Source organism: Cucumis sativus, chromosome 3, assembly GCF_000004075.3.
Source record: "Cucumis sativus cultivar 9930 chromosome 3, Cucumber_9930_V3, whole genome shotgun sequence".
Lineage (NCBI taxonomy): Eukaryota > Viridiplantae > Streptophyta > Magnoliopsida > Cucurbitales > Cucurbitaceae > Cucumis > Cucumis sativus.
In genome coordinates, this window is record NC_026657.2 from 6,000,293 (window position 1) to 6,006,292 (window position 6,000).

Here is a 6,000-nt window from a genome sequence, read left to right on the forward strand (position 1 = left end):
TGAGCATATGGGGTTAATAATTAATAATTAATGTAGAAGTCCTTCTCCAATCTTTATAGCTTTACCAAACGCCACCGTTTTCTCAAACAAATGCAACTCCAATTCAATTCCAATTCAATTCTTATTTTGACCAAATAATCAATATCCCCTCTACTCTCTATTTATTATTTCCATTACCCCACTTTTCTTCTTTCTTCTTTCTTCTTTCTTTTTCTTCTTTTTTATTTACGAGGGAGTGAGGATTCCCTTTATTATTATTATTCTTATTATTATCATGAACTCAATATCAAATCATGCATATCTCTCTCTTTTAAAAATTATAGAAATTATTGGAACTTGGAAGAAGATTCGATTCTGTGTGTGTTTCAAAAATATGATTCTTTACTTTTCTTTCTAGACTTCCATATATATATATATATATATATTTAATTACAAATGAAAAACTTGTTTATAATATATTAAATAATTCCCACTTTATATATATTTATTTTTTAATGTGGTGAGGTGAAATATAGAGACTCTTTTGGTTGGGTGTCAAAAAGTTTTTGATTTTTGATGATATATTCCTAGTACTTTTCAATATTATTATTAACTTTTTGAGAAATAAAAAGAGACTATTTTTAAATATCTTTTTTTTAGAAAAATAATCAGGTAAAAAAAGAGAGAAAGAAGAATATGAGATGACATGACCATAACATTTGGTTGCTTCAATATTTCAAACCTTCAACCTGAGATATTGAGTTGAGATGTCCTCTCTGCCTCTCTTCTTCTTCTTCAGTTACTTCTTATACAGGGCAATTAACCATCACTTTCTCCCAATCTCTCCCCTCCCCCCCCCCCTCTCTCTCTCTTTTTGTCTACTCCTCAAACGTTTGATGCTTCTTCACTTCAACATATTTTTATACAACACATCTACGTATTTAGCATGAAAAACTTTCTTCTAAGTTAATTACACCAGGTGGGTAGCACACTTTTAGAGAGCATTTAGGACAATGATAATCATAGTTGAATTATAAGATCAATGTATGCTTAGAGTAGAAGTTCAATTCAAGAAAGAAATAATTAACAATGTACGTAGCAAAGAATAAAAAAACGCTTACCGTTCATAATTGAGGAGTTAATATAATCTTAGATAATCCTTGTCTTAATGTGGTTTACAGTTAAGTATACATGCATAACAAGATTTTAAAAAAATGTAAATATAACAAAATTGATCACTAATAGACGTTGAGAATTAGGTCTAAAATATGCTATATTATTTACTTATTTGTTTTTCTTTCAAAACGTGATCATATAGAGACTACGTAAAGGTAGGATAGGTATATAGAGATGGTTCACCTAAGTATTATTTTTCCTTTTTGCCGGGTTAGAATTTAGTGTATGAATTTATGTATTATCTAAATATATGAGAAATATATATGTCAGTATTGGATTTATGAATATCAGTAGCTAATAATATCCATGTAAAGTAGGTTTAAGATAAGTTAAATTACCAAACGTATATAATGATTATACATATATATATTTCAAGCTATATCACTTATGTAAGAAATACGTCACTCCAATTTGTTGTTTTTCTAAAATAATATTGTAGACACATTTAATATGAACAGTTCCAATCTGGTATAAAAATTATTGTATTAGCCAACTACATTTGTTTAGTTTTATTAACAAAGACAAGATGGAGATTTCATATATAATCTTCGTAGGGTTTTTGTTAATTCAAATTACTCGATAACGACCTTTTTGTCAAGGGGATATTGAAAGATTTAATGTACTCTCTGCCCTTTTAATATACAATTTAGTTGTAATTTAATATTCAATCACAATGTAAGATCAAATTTTAAAGGGAATCTAACACGTAATCAAACACGATGTTGTGACATATATAATTGATAAATCTATCTAATTTAATTTCTGATTGGTGACAAATTTTTTAAAAGTTAAACTCGTTATAAACACTACTTTCTTCTCAAACTTTCTTTTGAAGTTCTCTACATTCTACCAATGGTTTAAAAAACCTAAAAAATGTTTTAAGAAAACAACTTTTTTAAATTTGTCCACGATTAAATAATTGTACTTTACAAAGATTTTTTTAAAATAAAAACAAAAAATAAAATAGTTATCCAACAAAACTTTAGTAATAAATCAAATAAAAATACCAAATTTAGTAAAATCTAATTCATTGCAATGTCAGTTATTGTATGTTTTACTAGATACAAAGTTAAACATATATGATGCCTATGCTATATTAGGCCAACAATCTCAAAATATATTCACAATGAGTTGATATTGTCCACTTTGGATATATATCCTCATAACTTTGTTTTTGATATCATCTCAAAAGGTCTCATACCAATAGAGATAGTTGTCCTTATTTATATACTCAAGATCATCCTCTTATCTAATCGATGTGAGAGTTAGATCAGATTCACAATATGTTTAAAAAAAAGAGTTAAACATTTACGTAAATCGAACTTAACTGATAAACTCCCTATTAATTCAATGTCTCACATAAAAATATAATATTATTTTTCGTTTCAATTTAGGATCTTCCTAATTTGAGTTCCTCTCACTTCTACATGTACATGGTTTATCACTACCGTTCAATGACACCCTATCAATACAAATGCTCAACACTTATTCTCAATAATTCTCACTTATTCCTAAAGTGATTTTCTAAACTCACAACTAGCCAACCTAATCAATTGATGGTAACACAGCAAAGTACATGCTTAGCCAATTTCTAAACTCAAAACACTTATTTCACGCAATCTTTTATCATGAGAGTTAACCCTAAGCAAAACACATACCTATAATATATTATATGTATATATATGTCTCATGGAAAACAACCTTAGAAAGGCATTGAAGAAAAGAAAATATTTTGTACAAGAATAAAAGTTAAAGCAAGAAAAAGCACGTGAAAAACTCCAACGATGTGATAAAAAAAAACGCAAAATAATCTACAAGAGGCAACACAAGAATTGATCAACACATTATATATACAATAGAGATGTTACCCAAGGTCTGCCTACCAATAACAAATCAACCAACTAAAGTAGTATAACATAAAAGAGATTGTCAAATGCTAATTAGGAAGAACATTATATAGGTTCAAATAACATTTTGATCCACCTAGTTTGAAGTTTGTTCAGATTAATCTATTCCCTCATCATACTATTTGTTAAATAGTAGTTTTCATATGTGAGGAAAATTAACGATATAATAAACTAGCCATAGAGACCAAATAGACTAAAATTGAATAAGAAAAAAAAGCATATATACTAAAATTGAACCAACTTAAAAGGAGGTAGGGAATCAAATTTGTATTGTTCTTATCCAAATTATAATACTATATAATCATGAAAGCTCATGAACACTTCTCTATCTTTAAAAAAAGATTTAAACTTACTATTAAAAAGAACAATAATTAATGGTTAGATTGGAGTTAAATCTCAATATCTGTAGTGTGTCCAAAGCTATATTCAACATATTACTCTATATCTTCCTTCAATTTCAAAACAAAATGATATTGAAAATGGTATATTGTAATTATGTGTGTGGACACATATCTATTTCTATGTGATGAATTGGCTAGCTAGCCTTTACTTTTTCTTTTTCTTTTTTTTTTCTTTTGTAAATTTCAATTGAATTCCATGAAAATGACTGAGTTTGATACTTTAGGCTATAAAATCTTCTAATTTAAGCCTTATGAACCAAAAAAAAAAAAAATAAATAATAATAATAATAAAATTAACATAACCACTAAATTTTTTGTTGAGAAAGACATTTAGTATAAAGATGATGACAATATTGAAACCGCCATATAGATTAGGATATTGATCTTTAGGATGAAGAAAACCAATCATTCAAAAGGGAAGATTTGATATGCTTATCTTTAAAAGAAAAAAGAGAAATTTTGTAATGTTATGAACAAATATGAAAAGTGGAAATGTGTTTTTATCTTATATAAATTTAATTCTCTATGTTAAGATAGTTAGTAGGAAATTCCTTTTCTTAGTTTCCATCCTTAAAAGAAAAGAAATTCAAAATCAAAGACTTATGAATTAATTCGTTGACAGAAATATTGACAAATACCCTAATTACATTCTTTACAAATTTATAAAATTTATGACAACTATTTAATTTAACAAAAAAAAAATAATTAGCATTTGAGGTAGTTTTTAAGTTTGAACCAAAATATTTACAAATACAATAAAATTTTATATTTTATTAGTAATATAACACGATAAACTATTATACGTGTCGTGATAGACTCAATGATAATAAACGAAGATATTTAACTATATCTATAAATATTTTAAACTATTTTCTCATTTGAAACAATTTTTTGGCACGATCCAAACTCGGAAAGATATTTGATTCCATGCATCAAACAAATAACTATAAAAACAACTATGGTTGGGTGGCAAATAATGTATAGTGACAATACCAACTCAAAATCATGGCCATGCAGAGAGAGAGAGAGAGAGAGAGAAAAGATATAATTGAGAGAAAAAAATATATCATTCTCATATTGGTCGGTGATTTGTCCAACCTTAAATTTTGTCTCTCTTTTATTCTTCTTTTACTTTTTTTTTTCACTAAAAATGGATTTATTTTTCTATGTCTAATATGCCTTTTCAACTTTTTTTTCTTCTTGAAAAAGGATGATATTGATACACAAGAGGGTTCGATGAACCGCCAAATTGTTCTCAACCACCATTCTTGTGGGGGAAAAGAAGAAGAAAAGAAAAGAAAAATTAATCAATTGATTAAGCAATGAATAAATTCTCAACTAATCCAAAAGTGACCCTCTCTCCTTTTTGTTTTTATTCTCATGTCAAGACAATATTCATTTACTTATAAACAGATGAAGGGTCAAATTTGTACAAATACAAGTGGATCAACCAGAGAGTTACACAAAATTTAATGAATCTATCTATCTATATATATTTCATTTGAATTTATCCAATAAATTGATATTCATTCATTAATCTCAAATCCATTTTATGCTTTATTATTGCTAAAATGAGAAATTGTGATTCTAGGATCAAATTATATTAGGGTAACTATATATGTAATCTCTCTTGATTATTGCTTAAGATAATACATTGGTATATATTAAGAGAATATCTCTTAATCTTCGTTTGTGAGCCTATTTAAATTGAGTAACATGTGTATTGGTGAGTGACAACTTGCAGCTATTAATTAAATATAGCTAATTAGTGATTTAGAGTTAGAATGATTCTTGATTAACAGCTATAATTAAAGATAAATTATAACATGACTATATATAGCTACTGAACCATCTATGGTCTTATAATAATATATATTTATGATATAATCTCAATTATAGATTATGCAAGTGTTTATTGATTTGGTTAACATAGAGGGTAGTAGTCAATGGACAAATTCGAAACTTCTAACTTAAGGGCTCTAGGGATGGGGTCTTGATCAGCAAATAGAAAAAACAAAATGGTTAGATTAGTGTAAATTAAACTTCATAAAGGGCATATGGTATATTAATGTCAATTAGAGACCATTTAAACGAAACTTAGACTATATATGTTAACTATTTTACTTTTATTTTTATTTTATGTTTCCGAAATTTGTGCTTTGTTTTTTCCTTGATTTTTAGCAAAATTTTGCATTCTTTAAATATAAATTTTATTTTTTAGCCAAATTTTAAAAATAAAATCACTATTTTGAATGGATTTTGGGAATACTATTTTTTTTTTCACTTGGGTTCTCTAAACTACATTCTTAAAATAGGTCTTAAAGGAAGAAAAAAATGCCTATAGGTAGCAAAACGTTTCTAATAAGCTTAATTAGTTTTCAAATTAGAAACTAAACTTAAAATAAGCTTGGAATGAGTAAACAACACATGCATAAATTTTAAAGCTTGAAATTTTAACTCCAAGAGAAGAAATAATACACAATTATACTTTTATATTTATAGTGAATTTTACTGTCTTAAATTACCGATTTAACTCA